General features: G+C 43.3%; 1 protein-coding gene across 3 annotated transcripts in view; it reads left to right on the forward strand.

The window, feature by feature from the left end:
* The first annotated feature begins 1,741 nt into the window (after positions 1 to 1,741).
* Positions 1,742 to 21,355, forward strand: part of GNG12 (G protein subunit gamma 12) — a 338,055-nt gene continuing 318,441 nt past the window's right edge. Inside the window, exon 1 of one of the 3 annotated variants that reach the window (XM_069232461.1) lies at positions 1,742 to 1,853. The gene's annotated coding sequence lies outside the window, so the exon portion shown is untranslated. Of the gene's footprint in view, positions 1,854 to 2,078; positions 2,242 to 21,355 lie in introns of those variants that run through there. The other 2 variants (XM_069232463.1, XM_069232460.1) reach the window with 2 other exon arrangements.

The raw sequence follows: 21,355 nt of genomic DNA on the forward strand, positions 1-21,355 counted from the left end.
ATTAAAAAGTTTGGCGACCACTGCACTGGATTAACTGTGCATATAGAAATGATGTTGAATTTCTTGTGATTAAAAATTAATGACTTTAAAAATATGTGCAGGTGAGAAAAAAGGAACTTCTGTGTTATAGTTAATAGAATGCAGGAACAAAGCTTTTCAGTTTAAATGACATGTATTACTCATACGGATGAAATATTATTGATAAATTTAAAAGTTTGTATGTGTTTTACTAAAACGTATTATTTAAATGCATTTTATATTTCTGATTGTGTTAGCATATGTAAGGTCTACACAGCTTGCATTTTTCAGTCATGCAAAAGTGTTGAATTATTTTTTCCTAATGTAAAGTCTTCTTTCAGATTTTGGCCCCAGGAGAAGCAAAGTCCTCTTGTAACAGACCCATTGTTCAAACGTGGAAGAGACGTACCCATTTTCCCTTGGAAACATAACCTTGCAGGAACATGGATTGAGATTTATGCATTTTTTTCCAAACCTGCTTGGAGTCACATTGAAAGGAGATTTTCCCATGACATGCCTGGGAAATTGTGTGCTTGTTTCAATTTGGAGACTTCTGACTACCCCTGATTGGTTGATGTCTATTGAACATAGCGTGAACTGACACCTTTGGCAAATCAAATTGATTTATGTAATTTGAAATATTGTTGTACATTTGACCTTTGGTCAGTCCTGAACAGACCTTTGCGGCTTGCAAAGGTTGCCCAGATGCTTACAGGTGACTTGTGGACCATGATGTTTTGTTGATGAATATTCCCTGAATGCTGTATCCGTTGGAGAGGTATCTTCCACTCTGCCATTTGCCTTTACTCCTGAGATGCCCTTTTTAGGTTTAATAATCCTTTTATTTTGCCCCTTCAGAAGACTTGTGTCTGACGCTTTCTTTCATCTACCTTTTGTCAAATTTAGTATCCTGCAGTCCAAGATTATCTTTTTACAAATTATTTTTGTCCTTTTTGTTCTTTTAGTATGTTCCCGTATGTGTTCCTACCCACACATGTATTTCCCCAATTTGGTTAGCAGTGGGGTTGACCTGTGCCCAGCTAAAGATTGACTCTGCTAAATTTGAATTGACTAATGACTGTAAATTCTGAGCAGCGAACACCTGTCTCAGATATTCTTATTAATGGTTTGTATTATTCTAATTGAATGCTTACTTTTATTACGTTTGCCTGAATTTATTTTGATGCCTTGGGCAACCCTTGGTGAGTATGTATCCTTATTATTTGGTTTTGTGCGTTGCTTACATGACTTTGCTTCTGCTTGTAATAAATCTGTTAACTTCATTCCTGATTGGAGTTTTCCCTCAGTGGGCACATTGGTAATGGTGTCTAAATTGTCTGGGTGTTGATGAAACGCTGTTGATGGTTCACCACACTACTTTCTGGTTCCAAAGGTCGCTCGACCTCTTGAGCTTTTGATGTATGCGTCCACACACTGACTATCGCCATAACTTCGAATGAAGATGGCAGCTTGTGTAGTTTGATTACTTATGAGCGGCCGTCTGCAAGCAGCGACTATAATTAAAACTGCGGCCTTTACTCCCAACCATCAAATGTCTGACTGTTTATTTCAGTAGGCGCTGCCCGGGATAACATGCTGCTGCAGGTACTCCTTGGCGTCCTTGCACATTAACCAAACGTACGCTCCTCTGACACGCCACCTCGTGGAAGCAACCGCGCTGCTGACAGCTCAAGTGCGTCCCTTCCCTCCTCCTCCTCCCAAGCCCGACTGCAAGAGGAAGACGCTCTCATCATCCGTGATCTGCTCACATTCACCTATAAGCCCACGCTGTGCAGCTCTGGTTCTTTTTTCCAGCAGGTGGAGCCGCCTATCAGGTACCAGAAACTGTCCTTCCCTGTCAGCAGCTCGATTCTCGCTGCACCCTGGCCACAGGCCGCAGCATAGATTACAGCAAGCAAAGGGAGGACTGGGCACGCTCTGCCTGGTGCACCGGCTCACTTGCGGCTGGGCGACGCTTTCCGGAGCAACGGGCGGCCTTTTCCGGTGCAGGACCAAGGGCGGTTTCCTCAGAGGTGGGCGGGTTGTCTCTTTAGGGGCCAATAGAGGAAAGCACAGGAACGTACAGTCACAAAGACCCTCCTAGGACCTCCTCTTAGCCTGTCAATCATTATAAAACCAGCTTTCCGATTTCACGTATTGAAAGTTGGTTAGAGTCGGAAGCAAAGCAGAGGCGATCGGATTTTTATGATCTACTGGCGGGAGGTAAGGTCCTTGTTCGGGAACTTCCTGTGTGGTTTGGGAGGGCTGGCATGTTGGTACTTGTGACCCATGAGACCCCGGGGACTGACACACCCACAACAGCTGTAAAACCCACAGACCTACTAGACAGGGATACGAAAACTGATGCCCGTGACTTACCAAGCCCTGTGCGCACCAGAAGCTCATATAAAGCTTAAGATGCAACCTGGCGACTCCAGAGGTGGATTTTGTAACAACCCAGACGGCACATTAAATCACACCCTCGAAGCCAAGTCGTCAGTGAAAAAAACATACTAACGGAGAACACCCCTAAGTGTCATCGAGACCCTTCATAGAACCACATGACACAGCAATACAGCAGTCAGATAAAGCTCTACGATCCAACCTATAGCCCCTTAACCTCATGTCAGACAGCTTCACATTTAACCGACAATTTATACCCGGGTATTTTATTAAAACCCACAAAGAAAGAAGCCCTTGGGTTACACTTGTTTGACAGACCTCACCGCCCCGAAAAGACCATAAAAATGAAACACTGACTCCCTTTTATAGACTTCTCCATAATCACCCACAGACAATAAAATTTTTAGTTCTTTCGCTCTCCGTCCCTTATAAAAACCCACTTACGGAAGTGATTCAGTCGTGATTGTGTTAGGAAGGAATGTTCCAAACTATTAAAATACACCAATTACTTTTCGGACGAATATACAGCTCTGTGTAACACGGCTACACAAAAGCTGTCGGTGCCAGGCACGTACTGATCAACCTGGTCTTTTGGCTCACTACCAATCCGGCTCAATTGAAATAAAAATGCACCAGAGCCTGTACCCAGTGACTGATCAATATTATTTATTTTGGATTTCACATATACTGCATAGCAGTTGTAAACTAAGCCTTTGCGCTATGTGTCAGTTTGATCTTGTTTTTATTTATCTTGTAGCTAAGTGGTCTGCTGTTCGCGAGATGCCACTTAATGAAAGTATGCGTAATAACAAAATGGAAACGAATCCTAAAATGTTACTGTATTTTATTTATGACTGTACATAATCGTATTCGGACCACTGAGTGCTACGGAGTTCTTATTTCTCTAAGATCGAAAAGGGTACTACCCGGCCCCACGTATAAAATACCCGGTGGACTTGTTTATAACGTGTAAAGGTTTACACTGGGACGGTCCCCATTTCCCATCGTGTTTGATAATGTGTAGTTTGGCATAGTCTCTTCCTCACGCTGTTCTAGGTGTCCTACCTTCTGGGAGCAAGTTCCTGTGCTCGGAAACGGTCCAACTTCCTTTACTCCTAGGAAGCAAACCTTGCCCCTGGAGGTAAACTTTCTCTCGGACTGAGGTCACGTAGGCCCAGTGTGACAGGAAAACAAGGGTCTGGAAATTTAGAAGCTTAACCAATCACTGGCGTGTACGGTTACTTTTTCGTTCTCATAAGATGCTAAAACCTTTCTCTTTTTACTTTTATAATAAAATCGTTGGATTTTGTACGTTAGTTGATATCTCTTGCATTTATCTGAAGGTTACTGGCAACCAGAAACATTCAACTTTTCTCTGCCTTAAGGATAATTGAATGAAGTGTGGGTTGACGTTTTGTTATTCGTCACGCTTTTCCTTCAGGGTGTTTTCATTACATTGGACGACCTGTGGCTGTTGTACTACAATTTGTGTGATTTAATAATTAAGGATGCTATCGCTCATCTATATTTAAACGCGTCTCGTCAGTCAAGAGTTTTTTTTTTTTTTTTTTTTGTAGTTTTTTTTTTTTTAGGCCCGTGTTGTTTTCCATAAGTAGTATGAAAATATATTGTAAGAATGAACCGCCACCTCTCTAGTGCAGCTAATCTGTTTATAGGGTCATGAGCGCTGAAGGGAATGATCAGGAAGAGCAGTTTGACAAAAGAAAATTAAATCAAACCATCCCTGCTGACCTTTTAACGAGCCTGGCTTTTTCCAGACGTTACAATTAGCTCATTAAAATGTGCTTTTGTTAGTACAAATACTCTGCAAGAATGGTAGTAGCCTTTATATAAAGGTAGTGGCTTTTTCTAAATGTTTTGATTGTAGCTTTAGATATGTTATTTGACTAAGGGTACACTAAAATGCAAGAATATTCTTCCCTTTTCTAAATATTCTATAATAAGTGAATATGGATGCTAAACTCCATTTTAAAGGCGCTGAACACTCAGAGTGTGATTAACTCTGTTTTGGCAACAGATGTTTTACCTCACTTTATTCTCCCCCTGGCATGTTCTCGAATTCCAGTCCCATTCTCCAAATGATGTTTCAGCTAACTCCTGAAATCTTGGTTTAACTGCAGCATTTGGCTGGCTTTGTTGCAGTGTTTCAAATTTTAGCATAACAGCGCTTTAATATCAAGAGAGAACTATTCTTGTATATTCTCAAAATGAACGACTTACTAGGACAGGGTCCACCTCATATCCTCACATTGTTGGAGTGCTTCAGTTGCATTGTGTGAATAGTCGGGCATTCATTCGGTGTAGCGGAGGCACATTGGGCTTCTTTATGGAGGTAGCTGCTTCTCTTTCTTGCAGTAGTAGACCGCTACATCAGAGAAAGCATGAGGCGCTGTGGCCAAAAGTGTTGCTGTAAGCAGTGATGGCGCTTCACACTTGCACCTTCACGTTGCAATTACAAATGGAACTTGCACCATTTTGACTGCTTTCCTTGCTCACTTGCTGGTATCCCATTTTAACCTGCTTACCTTCCAGGATGTGTACCGTCTCTCCCTCTGACCTCTCTACCCACCCATCTGCCTGTATCTTGTTATATTCTTCCTCCTCCCAACCCCCCATTGGTGCTTGCTGCTCCTCCTTCTATTCCCCATTCCTTGCTTTTCTCCATTTCTTCTCCTATAGTGATAAGCTGTCCTTCCAGTGCTAGGAGAAGCTCTACTGAGGTCAGGACTTACTATAGGATTCTACAGGTGTGTGATGTGTAGTAATGGGGGGTAAAGTGAAGCAAGAGCTACAGTAGGTGTTCATTCCCAGCTGTATAACTCAAGTGCCATTTTACAGTCTCAGCTCACTTAGAAGCTATAGATGCAGATGCACACAGTGGCGAGCTTCCAGTTTGAGACCAATTACCAATAATTGTCTCGTATAGTTCAAGTGCAGCATCACCCACATGTGCACCATTTCCCTATTGTGAGGGTTGTTTGCAAAAGTGCATTGTACAGCCTCTGTTGCATCAGTGATTCCCCAGTTTTTATTTGATGTGCTGTATCACCTCCCCCCACCAGTGCCTAAATTGTGTATAAATAGTGGCTCAGCGAAATAAGGAAAATACAAGCTTTGGGAATGTTTGTATTATATATTCATATCAATACAATGTATTGAATTGTGTTTTCTTCTCCTTGGCCCCCATTCCCACCCCTTCCCTGTGTCCTACTGTTCAGGTGAAACTCCCCCATCATCTTTTGCAGCAGACAATCCTGACATTCCTCTTAACGCTCCCCCTGCTTTTTTATATTTGTGAAGGGCTCCTGATCCCTCCGGGCAGCCAAAACTCAGATTAGTGTCCTAGAGTAACACATTGAGTGAGCCCTGAGAGGGAATTCCCCAGTTTTTCTTCCTTCATATGGCATTATCGGGATAGACCGTATTCTCCATTTGACTAAGTTCGGGCTGAAAGCATCTAGTTAGGAGGGAGGAGGGGCACCCAGTGGATGTCTTCTGTAAAAATAATTCCAGATGCTTGGGCCCGATGTAGACCTCTTTGTGTACATTTTAATTTGTTAAATAGGATTACAGTGTATCTTATGATAACAAGTTGCTTACAGGTGCACGTTATTTTAGGATTGCCCAGAAGTGTTGGCAAAAAATTATCATTCTATACACATGATGTTTGCAAGGTGGAACATTAGTTTCTTGAGGCGCCAAGAGAGGAAACCAATAGGATATACAGTCACAAAGACCCTCCTAGGAACTCATCTTAGCCTTTCAATCATTATGAAACCACCTTTCCGATTTCACATATTAAAAGGTGGTTAGAGTCTGAAGCAAAGCAGATGTGATCAGATCTTTATGAAATACTTGTGGAGGTTAAGAACCCAGAGGACAACCAAATTCTGCCACTACTTCCTTATGCTTTTCCTTTGAACTGGACTGTAGGGCTCCACATACCAGAGAAGCCACTGCAGGGTTTATCTGGAGCACCCACATGTAGAAGGAAACCCCAGTGCCTGTTCTGAGGAGGGAACCTAATCTCACCATGATTGGCTGGTACTTTGAAGTTGGTAGCTGTACTAGACTTTAATTAGGCATTAAAAATCTGCCAACTGACCACCTTAGTGAATACAATTTTTTGATGTCCAATAGTGTAGTGATAATTTTTTTCTTTTTAACTCTCAGCTAATTCAAGGATCTGAGCACTGCTGTTAAGAACATGAATGCAGATTGAACTCTCAAGACCCCTCACCTCCTGAGTGAGGTGGACTGATTGCAAATACTACCTGATGAAATTGGCTAACATTCTGTCCTACCACATGACAGTACCAAGACAGGCTTTCCTATAGAACCACTTCTGTAAGTGTTCGAGAGATGATGCAGACCTAAGCACATCCTTCTTTGCAACACTGTGTTATTTATTTTTTCATTTTCATCGCTGCTTCACTGGATCTGCTGTGTGTGGTAGTCCAGTCCCACTTGTCTAACTAGCTGGCTCGATCCATGGGCTATTGTGATCCACCCTGAGGTTCCTGTGCTCCTGAGCCATTAACCAGGTGTGTCATTGGCACTACCACAGTTGGCGTACCTCCACTGCAGAGGCACAAATTCTCACACCCTGCCTTTGCTTTGTTGATACCATTGATATTGGTCTCTGCTGTTCTGTTTAAGTGTTGGAAAACATCTACTGCTGTGAACACTCTTTAATTTAACCAAGCTGATGCACAGTATCCTGCTTTGGCATGAAAGTTTACGATTCTCTGCTCTCAGAGCAGTTTCTATAATCGTAAATCTTTGCGAAAAATAAGGGGCTAGTGAACCTTATTATATTGTATCTACATTGCTTAAATTAATTCTGCACATATCTGTTCTATGGACATTCTGGTTTTTGTGAACAATTGATCTAATCAATCATTAGAACCATTCCTAGACAATATACAATGTTTACCCAGTGGCTCTGCTTTAAGTACTCTATTCAGTTTTAAAACTGCTGATTTTGTCTAATGACAGCATGTGGCATTTTCCTAGTTGGACCACTGGCTCATTTGATCATTAATGAATTTTATCAAGTATTGCTTTTGGTTTTCTCTAGCATTATGCTTCTGGATCTTGACCTTTTAGACAGCTTTAGCTTTCTGTTGTGGAAGACCTGTTGTTTATAAGACTACATAGAGTGGACTTCAGCCCAACTCTTTGCTCATGATTAGATGGTCTTGTCGGTCTCTGGTGCCCTCGTTATCAGAGTGCTTTCCTCCCTATTCTTGTGTTTGCCCGACTCCTGGCGTACAGCTTCTTTACATAACTTCTGACTGAAAATCTTGTATACTTCTAGTGCTCTTCTGAGGAGACATTTTTTAAATTTTTATTAATAGGTCTCGCCTAGACAGTGCATGCACGGTCTCTTAGAGACATGCTGTATCTACACTGTGGGCTTTCATCACGCCCCTCACTTTTCATTCGTTCCTTCATTGACACTTCTAAATTCCTTTCTTTTTATTGGTGAAACGTTGCTATTTGTGACCGCATTAGATTGGCTTTTCACTTTCATGGCTACTCCACTGTGACATGCCCCACTCCCCTACACTCTTGTTTATTTATGGTTTGGTTGGCACACTTTTTTTTTTCTTTTCTTTCCTTCTTTGAATTGGTACCTCACCTTTTGTTCACCTGAACCTGTATGCACATACAAGGGAGTTCAACCATTATCGTAGTACAGCTCGGTTAACCGCGTCACAGCAAAAAAGAAAACATTTTAGTAAGCTCAGGTTGTGTGTGCGATTTTTAAACAGAAAACCATTCCGTCCAAAAGCGCACACCGGACGTAAGCTTAAAAAATGATTTATTTTTTGATGGGACTCTGTTAACTCACAATTTAAACATTTTTGAAAACTTACGTCAGAGTTCTCATTTTAAAATGTTTGTGATGTAAGAAGCACATCTAGATTCTGATAACGCTCGATCCACTAGCAGAAGCAAAACGCCTTACACCCGGCACACTATGCATGTGCATACTCTTTGTGCTTGGTTTATTACTTTAGCAGGCACCGACGTGGAAGCCAGTTCCTGTAATGGACAGTGGGACGCTTGACACTTGGAGGCTGCCTTAGCCACCAGACTTTCTAATGCAGAGGGGGTGCACATGTCCCTTTATTCTGCTTAAAAGCACCGCAGCAAGGCATCATATATGTGGTGCTGTACTTATTCCCGCCCACCCCACCCATCCTCATCCTTTTCTTCACTATTGCCGTTAGCCACCCCCACCTTATTGACAAACCCAGTAGGCTGCCAAAAGTGTCACAAATCGAGCCCACGCCTATCCAGGTTGCTTTTTAAAGGCCAACATTAAATGTCAAATGTCAGACGCTGTTTTCAAGTGTGCCACAAGCTGCTCAAGGTTTTGCAGTTAGTGAAAGCATTATTTGAATGCTGCTTGGCTAAACACTTATAAAGTCCCAAAGGCGCGATCTATTGGCTATGCCAGTGCTTGTTTTTATAGTTATGTTTCAGCACTTCATGGGTGTGCATTGCTTTCTTTACCCACCTTCACTCACCACCACCCCTCTAGTATATCGTTCCTTTGATTAAAAATTAATTATTTTTTAGTTTCTTGTTCAAAGGTCAGTTATCTGCACACTTCTGCCACACTGGTCGCTTTTAGGCCCCTTCTCCATTTGCCACCGTATCCTTCCTCATCTCCTGTTTTTTGTTTTTATTTTTTTATTGTTCGTTACTTTTGCCAAGCACTCAGCTGTACACCACAACAAGGTTGTTTGCTTTTACCCCAGTGGACACATACCTAATTTTTAATTCATTTACTATTTCGAGGAGAACTTTTTGGGATGTTAGAAATACAGTAAAAAGATGGCCTCCGCATGCGCAAAGCAGATAGCCTTTGAATGTGTTTTCGTTCAGTTTATTAAAATTTATTCAAAGGTGGCCATCACACCTGGGTGCTCGCACACAATGGCCTTCTTGTAATTTATTATTATTATTTTTTTAAGCAAAAGGGCAGTTGTTCAAACATGGCCACCATGTGGGTGCACACATAATCAGCATCCATCTTTGTATGATATATTTTCCTGTTTCTGAAAGATGCCCAATGTGCATGAAAGCATGGCAGTAGTCTAGGGGGTAAAAAAGTTTGCCAAGCCAGGAGGTTTCAGATGAGTAACCTGTTGGCTTTGCCAATGCTGGTTGCATCTCATGTGATCAGATCATGTTTATATTGTAAATATGATGCATGTATGATTTTTTGTTGTTGTTGGAAATGTTGTGTACACAACTCTTGGTGGTACCTTGACTGATAACTGTTGTATTATACATAGGTTCGCCATACACACACATTCTCCACTGAACTTAGTATTGGACTGCTCACCTAGGTCCACTCAGAGTCAATAACACTTTATTGATTCTTTACCTCTGCAAACTGAATACTTTTGAGTATTGCTGCTCCTATTTAGTTAGTCCAGTGGCACCAGTTAGTACCTCGGGTCATTTGGCTTGACACAAACGATCCTAGTTTGCCTCCCTAGAATTGGCTGCTTACCCTCACCTACATCATTCCCATTATAGTCCTCGTTCAACACAACTGTTCAATTTTTCTTTCATTACTGAACAGTGCACATACTTTTCCACTGCATGTTTATTTGCACCATAGCTCCTGCATGGATTTTACTTTTCACTGCTCACTATTTTGATGGACTATGTCCTCTTCCCCCTATTCACTTTTAAATTGCACTCTGTGCACTGACCGGGTATTTACTGTTCTCTTCTCTGCAGCAGACGTGATACTGCTAATTTTCAAGTAATGTGACTTTGTATTTCTTGTCACTCTAGTGTACAGGTTGTGCAGCTGAGGTCTGAGTTTATCATTTTAGTCTAACCTCTGAATGTCTATTGCGGGGAAACATATTCCAGCGCAGCTTCTTTAGATAAGCAATCCTTAGCCTTTTGTCTCATCCGCCTCCTCATCTAATGTATGAAGACAATAAAACCATTCTCCTCCACATCTTCACCTAACCTCCATTAGCCACATTCGTCTTTCTTTTCTCTCTGCTCTCCTCTGTCTCTTCCCCCCCCCCCCCTTGAATGTATCTCCACTGTGCATTGTGCATGATGGTAGTTCACAGCAGGAGGATTCACTGTACCTGGCCAGTAACTAAGCATTAGAGAACATTCAGTTGATAAATCTGTAGATGAGTTAATGCCCTATTTGAAGGAAATGGCCAAGAAGAGAGACTAAAAGGTGGGGATTGTGCTCAATAGCGGAAAATAATTCACTGTTTGGGACAAGAGCAGGTATTGCGAGGTGGGGCTCTGACAAGAGGAAGTGAAGGATGAACGAGGGGTACAAACACATGTTAAAGGTGTAGCTTTTGGTGTACAGCAATATGTTCCCACTTCATATCGCGCAGTTTTTGTTAACAGAAGGAACCCACAATTGTTATGAGCTCATTACAGTTTTATTTATGCAAAACACATTGTGAATTTACAGATTTTTTTTTTGTGTCTGTCGGCAAAGCTTATTTCAAAATGCATATACCACAATATTGATAAATGTACAAGCTAGAACCGCCTCCACTGCTAATTGAGAAATATGATTAATTCACATGTGCTCAAACATAGTGTAGTTAGGGGAAATATATATATCTCCCTCCTAGTGACAGTATGGTAGAATTAATGTTATGTTTTACTCTATTAGTCACCTGCTTGCTTTTATTGTGTTTTATCATCCTAGTTATTGCACTTTTTTTTCTAAATCTAAGATGCAGTTACTTCAGTAAATCATTAACAAACTATAGTCTGCCTCTGTTGTCTTTAACTGTATGAAACTTTTTGGTAACTGAGAGAAAGGGATGGGATCTGATCGACCACAATTCCCCTGAGGAGTGTTTCTTGTCATGCGCCCGGTTGCTACAATCGTCTCGGCCTGAGATGAGGCACTGCTAGTTAGCCAGAGAACCCGGATTAGGCCGACAGGCGTCATGTGGTGTGGATTCATACTTGGTAGCCGCAATCCATGTGATCCTTTCCCAAGTCCAGTAGCCTCATTAGCATAATGAGATCCTACGCGACCTGGCGGAAAAACCTATGCGACATGGCAGAAAAACATTTTTATGACAATTTCTTGGCCATGAGGGGTCCTTCACAGACCCCTCTACAAGTCCTATGTGGTCAGGGTACCTCTACCCTAACCTCTTCTATCGCTTTTACATTTTATTTTCATGCTGTGAACAGAGTCCCAATGAACAAAATGGGGGCCGCAACTCTCCTCTCGGGTAGGGGCCAGTCAGTCACAACATTGGTGTTGGTGCATGCATCCACTGCAGTGGATCCACGTCTATTGATATACATACATTTCTTTATTTTAATAACTGCAAAACTACTGAACAGATTTACACAAAATTACAAAAATCATCTTTTCTGGACCAAGGTCTAGCTTTCTGTCAAATGTGTTGTAATTCTGTTCAGCAGTTCAGCCTATAGTCTTGTCTAAAATCCCTATGGTGAATTGCATGGGGAAAACATGTTTTGGGACCTCCCACCCCCTTATTCTCAGCATCCGCTTGATTGGTCACCTCAAAACTTTGCAGACAGGAGCAGAAGTGACTGACATACTAGTTTTGTACATTTTGTGAAGATTAGTTAGACGGCGCCAAAGTATTAGAGCAAAAAATCTTCTGTGGAAACTAGAGTTTGGCAGATGAGGTTACTCTGTCACAAACGTGACAGATACACCATCCATAGTATTAAGGTTCCATAATAACCTATGGAAATCGTAATACACCAGACTGGATTTCTGTCACATTTGTGACTGAGCAACCTGTCTGCTGAACTCTAGATCAGGCTCTTAGTTCTAACTGGTGACCATCAGTAGGTAATAACCAGCCAGTTGATTTTAAGTTCTAATTTTGGTTGCGTGGGATCCAGAAACATTGTATTAGTAGGCCCATTAGCATTTATTCAGAGAGACAGATCACAATATCCTTTCTTGTGCCTCATTCAACCCATATGAAATCAAATCAAGAGTCTGAATACAAAAGTGGTCTTTTATACAAAGGTTGGCACTGATGTCCCCTCATCCACAGAGGCCCTGGGCAACAATCATTGTTTGCCTAGTCATATTGTCTTGATTGTTAAACCAGCTTTAGGGCTCGAAGAATCAACTTGAACGCTCCCCTATGGCAAGTCATATTTAATTAGGTCAAGCTATTTTTATAACCTACTTGCCCCTTCTGGTGAGTTGACAAAGGATAGGTGTTCTGTTCAGTCAGAAACTGAATTAGCAATTAAGATGCCTTTAAATCTTATTCTTGTCACATTTGCTGTGTGTTCAGAGACAGAGGTCAAAAGTCAGTTTGTCTTCTCAAAATGCAATTACTTTTCCTTGTGACTGTAGAATTCCAGGATTTTGTAAGGTGAACTGTGACCTGTGTGAAATGAAAGACTGTCAGTACCAGGTTTTTCCTAACACACAACATTTATATAACTAAGTCAACTTTACAAACATTTCAAAATACCGATGTTGTATACTTCGTGTGATGATTTTTTTTTTTTTTTTTTTAATAGGATGGAAAAAAAGTCTGAACACTTTACTTGGTCATGTTCAAATGATAAATATGTTTTCTGAAACCAGATTTTCACAGATTATTTTTAATACTCTAAAGTTTTATCAGTAAAGCTTCAAGTTAATTGGAAGGTTTTTGGACATTTCTTGGAAATTTACTGCCTGTAAACATAATGCTTTAGTGACATACATTTTAAAAGAGTGTTTAAACAAACTGAGAAACACTCCTGCCCTAATGGCAAAGCTATTAGTAAACTAAGAGGCAGTCATGGATCATGTGTACCCTATATGTGGGCTAGATTTATTATACAGGAAGCAAACGTTTAGAGTATTTAATCAAATAAAAGAGGATTTTTTGGAACAGCAGAAATGCTGAACTCACATTTTTTAAGGTGCACTCATGCGAGAATGAAGAAACAGGTGACTCTGTAAAATACTATATTTGCCTAGGATTACACGATTTGAGACCGGTTTCCAGGTCAGGTACATTATTCAAGCTACTCGACTTGCAGGTCTAGTAACATTTTTTGTTGTTGATATTTTTTCGAGGCCTGAAGCTTGTAAGAAATGAGCTGTCAATTGTGCATTTCTTTTGTTTGTTTTACCCCTCAGTGTAGCCTTCTTTGTGGAGGACTAATGTATACCAGGCGCCACAGGTAGCTCAAACGGTATACAAGCGTTGCAGGTAAAATGGGTGTTTAGATTGGAAAATGTTGTACTCATGGTTCCTGTTTTAGTGTTAATGGTCAATTCATAAATCCTGCAGTGGCCAAATTTATAGTGACCAGTCATGGGTGGGAAGACCAATTAGGCTATAGACATATTAGATTCTTGCAAAGGCCTAACTAAATACTACTAAGTAGTTGCACAAATATCAGCTTCTTTTGAACCCAAACACGTGTACAGATGAATTGGTGTCTGTAGCTGGCAAGGCATGTTAATGTTCCATAATGGATTACACAGTTTGGTTTCTGACAGCACTTAAACATGGAAACATAATCAGCCTATTATCCTTAAGTATGTGCTTAATAGTGATCTGTATTGCCCGTTTTTAAACCCTGCTTCCTCAGATGTGTTTCATTAAGTCTCCAGTCGTTTTAATGACATGCTCACTTGTTGCAATAGGTCAAAACACCGATAACGCTCAAGTGGCCATTTGTAATTTTCTGTTGGATCATGTGCCAAATGTTTTACTGCCACCCCTTATTGAGATTGTGCATCAAGTACTTCTTAAATTTTTTTTTCTTCTGTTTTGGCATTATTCTTTTACACTTAGCACTGCTCGCACAAAATCCAATACTTCACATACTTTTCTTTCAGTGGGATTGGTCCAGTTATTTTTTTTAAATACGCTTGCTGATACAGCTGTAATTTGTGTTTTGTTTACATTTAAACCGTGATGAATGTCATGTGTAGTATAATGAAATTTCCCTAAATTGATATCTACCTAATATGTATATGCTACAGTGAAATCATTGCGTTTTACCTCTTAAATAATCCTGTCCCCAAGTGAATGGGGCAAATGCCATGAAGCAGACAAGAAAACAGACTACAGAGGGCAAATAAGATATTCCTTATCTGTTCATCTAAAGTTGTGATTTCCCCCCCCCCCCCCCCCCGCCCCCACCCCACCCCACTCCAGTGCTCCTGTCTTCAGAACCTGGAGGAGGAGTAGCAAAAGGAACTCTTGGCTGACTTTTCTAAAGAGTCAATTGCATAGCTGATGCACACTTACAGATCAAGCTAAAGTATCCAAAAAGCGACTGAATGCTTGAATTAATCTTTGCCACTGGTAATTACTTGGGTCTCAACCCAAACCATCATTGTTTTCCATACCATGCCATCTCAGGTTGGACACAGACATACGCAGATCAGTTTTGGCCCGGCTCCTATGGGAACTGTCTAAACCAAACTGCCAGGGCAGGTCCACCCTGAATTGGAAAACAAGCAACCCTTTATTAGGGCTCATCAACTGGTTATAGCTTGGTTCCTGTGGCAAAGTGTACACCGGAGCTACATCTGGGCATACTCATCCCACTCAGAGCATGACACTGAAGTATACAAAAAAGTGATGGGTGGAATGATTGAATTAATCTCCGTTACTGGTAATTACTCTGGGCCTTATCCCAGTCCAACACTGATTTGCATATGGCTGGGTCCAAACTGAGGTGACATGATGTGCAAAATGATCGACTGGCATGCTGCCCTAGTGACTACCAGTAGCTGAGATTCAAACATTGCACCCATCACTCTTTTTGTTTACTTACAGATCATGGAGAGTGGGTTAATGTATAAGGTTCCACTTACCCCCTCTCCTATTACAAACCCACTATACCAGTAGCTGCCACTTCCATCTTACATTTCCTGAGGATCTATGTTGAGTTTGCATTCAACTGTTTACGCAAATCCAATCCACAAAAAGAAACTGGATTGGCTGTGCAGCCTACCCCAGTGAGGTTGCCCACCTCTGTGGTGTATCATATGCCATTCCTTATCCTAGGTACATATAGTTTGAGGGGTTGGTCTCTTAGTTGCTTTATTGCTGCTGCTTTTTGTTTTTTAGCTCTACCTTTATTTTATCATTTATTTTTTGGTGTTTTGTTTTTTTGCCATATTTTTCCCTGTCTGTAGGTGGCATAGTGTATAATCTCACTGTAGAGAGCTGGAAGATAAATAACCAGCATGGATATTGTAGTAGCGAGATGTTCATGTACTTGATTTGACAATGTAGAATATTAGCAAATGTACATCTTTTCATGCCACAAGAAGCTCTTTGAGCAATAAAGAGGTGCTTGAACTGTAGTTATCATCTTTCCGATGATACATGATTGCATTTGTTGAGGTTTTCAACTACTGGCAGCAAACTTTTGCTCTGTTGACAGTTGCCATGAGGTAGACCAGTGGGCAAAGGTATAAGATGTTGCAGTTTTTAGTCTGTTTTGGGATGGAACCTTTTCAGTGACTACAAACCTATAAAGGGGTCTGGGAGTGTTGGAAATTGCCGTTTTCTGCAGGGTGATCCTCAGACGTTTTGCCTTCCTCCTCCTTTTTTTCTGACCTTGTTTTTGTTGGCTTTAGGACTCTGCACTTCTTCACTGCTGACCAGTGATAAAGTGCATGTGCTCTGTGTTTACCACATGGTAACATGATTGGCATATTTGATTTACAGGTAAGTCCCTAGTAGAGTGCACTATCTATGCCCAGGGTCTGTAATTCAAATGCTACTAGTGGGCCTGCAGCACTGATTGAAAGGCTACTGTAGTGGGTGGCACAAACATGTCTCAGGCCTGCAATTGCAGAGCCTGGGTGTGCAGTTTAAACTAACTTTTCAATCTGGCAGGTGTACCTACTTGCCAGGCACAAACCTCCCTTTTTATTACCTGCAAGTCACCCCTAAGGTAGGCCATGGTTAGCCCCAAGGGCAGGGCATTGTGTATTTGAAAAGTTGGACACGTACTTCTAAGTTTAACGTGTCCAGGTAGTGAAAAACTCTTAAACTCGTTTTTCACTATTGCAGGGTTTTAAAGGTGTTTACCTCTACATAGCGAAACACGCCAGTCAGTATAAGAGAATTTTGGCACTGAGCCCCCCCCCCTTTGGGGAGCCCTTCAGGCATTGATGCGCCGGTCTGACTAGGTCTTGTCTGGGAGTGAGAGGACTGGATCTAACTCTACATCCTGCAATGTAAAGGTTCTCCAAGGGCCTGACTGTGCTTGCATCCTGTTCCTGAATTCTCTGGGATACCAAAGGCTTTGCCTGCATCTTGCTACCAGCACCTGGGCTCCTCTCATGCAAGTCCTGCTCTGCCAAGTGGTGCCAAATCCAGTCCTGGGCCCTTGGAGGCGAGTGTGGTGCTGCAACACAAGGACTGACTCAACAACACCAGCGCATCACTCTGAACCAGCGCATCCCACTGCAGAAATACCCAGGGATGTGGAATTCCTATCGCCCGACGCCCAGGACATCTTGTTTGGGGTCAAGGGCAACAAGTTTTTATGTTTGTTTTGTCCTTGGGACAAGTAGGCCCAACCCCCTGCAGCACAAACCCTTTGGCTGCCTGTTTACAGAGCATGGAACTCTCTGCAGTTGAGGTAATGTGTTTCCAAAAGATAATGCTGTTCGAACTTGTATTTATGGTTCATTATTTGAAAGTCTTCATTATTAGGGTGAGTGCTGTAAATAAATGTTTCTGATGGATACAACTACCTGTGGATTCCTCACCTAATGAATACTCCCATGGCGCCAGCATTCGATGGAAATCTTCTTACTAGTCTCTGCACGTCGACGAGGACGTCACTCTAGCCCACGCGACGCCGTCTGACGTCATACAGGCAATAAGAGGTCCTCGACGACGTGCGGACGTCAGTTCCCTTTTTTCCGTGCATTCGAAACGGTTATCTTCGAGGGAGCAACTGTTACTTTTTTGGTTACAGTGTATTTTTGCTGCGTAGTCTTTCGCTGTGGTAATAATGTCGCAGAGAAAGTCTGGATTTAAGCCTTGTCGTGAGTGTGGAGGCAAGATGTCGGTGACGGATCCTCATTCCGATTGCCTTTGGTGTTTGAGCTCCGACCACGACGTCTCGACTTGTGATTCATGCCAGCACATGAATCCAAAGGCCCTCAAGGAACGTGAGGCGAAGCTGTTTATGGCTAAATCGAAGGAGAAGCATCACAAGAAGTCTTCTTCTCCAAGACATCGGCGTCATCGAGACTCCCGGCGCCGTAGAGAATCTCGGCGTCATTCGAAGGAGACTCGTTCCAGGTCTTCGGATCGGCGCCAAAGAACATGGGAGATCAGTCCCACGGTTACGCCGCATCCTTCGACGCCGTTGCCCTCTCCGGCGTCTCCAACTTCACCTGGACAGGCGTCGGTGATTGAGGTATTGGAGCCTCAGGTGTTTTCTCCGGCGCAGACGCCGAGGCCGGCGTCGGGGTCGCCTCCGAGACAGGCACCTCAGTATCCGGCTTTTCCCACCCCTGGAGCCGATAGTTCCGCATTCTTGAATGCGATGTATGCCATCTTCCAACAGATGGCTCCAGGGGGTGCTCCGGCTGGGCCTTTGGCCTTTTCTTTGGGTGATCCTGCGCCTCTTCGGCCGGCACCCTTTATGCCCTTTCTCCCTTTTGGGAACGTGGGCTCGGCGCCTGTGTCGGCGCCGGTGGCCGCTCCGGTGGCTTCAGAAGGATTGGCCCCGGGGATTTCCATCCCGTCGACGTCGGGATTTCGGCCTGTGACTCCAGTGGGTCCATCTGCTTCAGCTGCTCTTTTGTCGGCGCCGAAGTTACCTGTGGCGCCGGACGCGGCGTCGGTGGCTTCTGAAGATCGGCGCCGATCTTCGACTTCGGCGGAGGCATTGTCGACTCCGCGTATTGAACAACGACTTCATTCCAGGAGACGTGCTCTCCGTGTATTAGAAGAGCAGGAGTACCAACGAGCCCTGGAGGAAGGAGAGCTAGAGGACTCGGGTGATGGGCTGCGTGGACTGGAGTCAGCCAGTGGGCTGGACACTTCCCCTGAGTGGGATCTTTCGTCCCCGGGGGAATATACTGAGGAGGCTGCTTCCTTTCATGCAGTGGTACGGAAGGCAGCTAGTTTTTTGGACCTGCCTTTGCCGGTGGTGGAGGCTAAACAAAACCTTTTAACAGAGGTGCTACATCCGGCCTCAGCTGCGGCGGAGCCTCTGTTGCCATTTAATGACGCTCTGCTGGATCCGGTGTTAGAGGTGTGGAAGAGGCCGGTATCTTCCCCAGCATTTCACAGAGCCGTGGCCAGGAGGTATCGGGCGGCTCCGACTGACCCTGGGTTTCTATCTAGGCACCCTACGCCGGAGAGCTTGGTGGTGCAGGCCTCCTGTTCATCCAAGTCAGCGCCTGGTTCTTTCCCGACGGTGCCTGGGGACAGAGATTCAAAGAAGCTAGAGGCGCAGTCGAAGAAGATTTTTTCGTCCTGCAGTCTGGCGTTAAAAGCCACCAATGCAACCTGTATCCTGGGGAGGTATATTCATGCTCTGATGGATGACATTTCCTCATCGTTTACAGAGCTTCCCCAGGGTCTTTTGGATCTTGTCTCAAATGCCCAGGCTGCTGCGACCCAGATTATCCAGACAGGACTGGATACCACCGACTCGGTAGCCAGAGCAATGGGCACAACTGTGGTGGCAAGGAGACAGGCCTGGCTCCGTAACTCGGGCTTTTCTGCAGATGTACAGTCCACATTGTTGGATCTCCCGTTTGATGGGGACAAACTGTTTGAAGCCAAGGCTGATTCGGCCTTGGAACGTTTTAAGGAAAGCAGGGCCACGGCTAAGTCGTTAGGGCTCCAAGCTCCTTCTTCCACGCCCTCCAGGGGGCCCCTTCAGCACAACACCTGCCCTGAGTGAGTCTGGAGAAGGGGCTCCTCCATGTTCTTTCAAAGGGGCACCCTCCAGTTTCGTTACGTCACTGATTGCCACTGTAGTTCCTGACACTGAACAAAACTACTTTGTGTGGCAATATGCTCCTTGTGGAAGAGCAGAATGCGATCACTCACAGTAAAGCCAGCCGAAAGAGAGAGAAATAGAAGTTTAATAAAAACAAAATGTCTTTGTTCACACCAGACCTAATTAGGGACCAAGACCCACATGTAGGTAGCTTTTTGCATGTCGCAAACAGCGACTTTCGCTGTTTGCGACGTGCAAAAAGCACATTGCGATGCACAAACCCAGTTTTGCGATTCAGTAACCTGGTTACCGAATCACAAAACGGGTTTGCAACTCGCAATTAGTAAGGGGTGTGCCCTTCCTAATTGCTAGTCGCAGTGCAATGTAGGATTGTTTTGTGACCGCGGGCGCAAACCAATTGCAGTTTGCACCCATTTCAAATGGGTGCTAACACTTTCACAAAAGGGAAAGGATCCCCATGGGACCCCTTCCCCATTGTGAATGTCACTGTAAAAAAAAATTCAGAGAAGGCAGTGGTCCTGCGGACCACTGCCTGCTCTGAAAAAATGAAACAAAAACGTTTCATTTTTGTTATGCATCTCGTTTTCCTTTAAGGAAAACGGGCTGCATTACAAAAAAAAACTGCTTTATTGAAAAGCAGTCACAGACATGGTGGTCTGCTGTCTCCAGCAGGCCACCATTCGCGAGGGGGTCGCAAATTGCAACCCACCTCATGATTATTCATGAGGTGGGCATTTGCGAAGCCCTTGCGAATCACAGATGGTGTCAAGGACACCATCCTACATTCGGATTTGCGACTCGCAATTTACAGGTCACAAATCTGAACCTACCTACATGTGGCCCCAAATTTTTAAAGAAAGTCACAAAAGTGCACCCATGGTATATGTCGTACCCCTGTAAAATATTTGTGAACTGTATTTTAGCATGTGTAAATACGATGTGTAGATTTGCTCATGTGAAAATCTATTGAGCATTTGCAAGTTCATTTTCCCTCCAGCCACTTTCTTCCCAACTCTGGAAGAAGTTCTAATTCTGCCATTGTCCGGAGTAAATGTCCAACCTTTCTTATTATGGGAAAATATTCGAGAGAAGCTGGTAAAAATCTTTAAAACATGCAGGTTAGTAGGTTTGCAGACTCAAAGGCATTCCAGCCCTGGAACTATTGCTTACTGCTTCCTCCAGCCCCAGTATGCAGATCTGCAGAAAGGTGGCAAAATAAGGAAATTGCTACAGTAGGGATTGAAACTTCAAGTATTCAAGCCCTACTATGGTAGTAGCCCTGGCATAATCAGAGAGGCTATTAATTGCTGCCATAATTTGTCGCCACACTACATGGCACCAAAGGGACAAGTAGATCTTTTTACAGGACAAGTAGATTTGAGAAGCAACCTGTCCCCTGGACAAGTAGATATTTTAATAAATTCCACACCCCTGAATACCACTTTGCCGCTGTCTGCACCAAAGATGTGGACACCGCTCGCTGACTGTGCGATGCAGCACCGATTCTTCGGAACCAGTATGCATGTCTTCTGGACATAGTGCCAATGACTTTGCCGGATCAGGAAACGAGGCATTGCCTGCAAGCACGAAGCATCCCCTCCACTGTATCAATGCAACAAAGGTACTGTTAGCGGGTCTGCATGTCTCCTGCACCTGTCACGCACTTCATCGCAGTCAGACAGAACTTTTGAATTTGCCCCAGTCCAGCGTGACCAGAAAGCTCTGGTTGGCACTCTTGTCCTCTAAGCACTGTATTTTGGTTTAACCTTTCAAAATTCAAAACATAACCGGGTGAATGTTGGACTTTTGTTGTTTTGGTCGTGTTTGATTCTAATAAATAATTGCTATTTTCTAAATTGATATGTAGTCCTTCTGTGGTGTTTTTCCCTGTGTGTGCACAAATACTTCACACATTGCT

This window comes from Pleurodeles waltl, chromosome 4_2 (assembly GCF_031143425.1).
Source record: "Pleurodeles waltl isolate 20211129_DDA chromosome 4_2, aPleWal1.hap1.20221129, whole genome shotgun sequence".
NCBI classification, from domain to species: Eukaryota; Metazoa; Chordata; class Amphibia; order Caudata; family Salamandridae; genus Pleurodeles; species Pleurodeles waltl.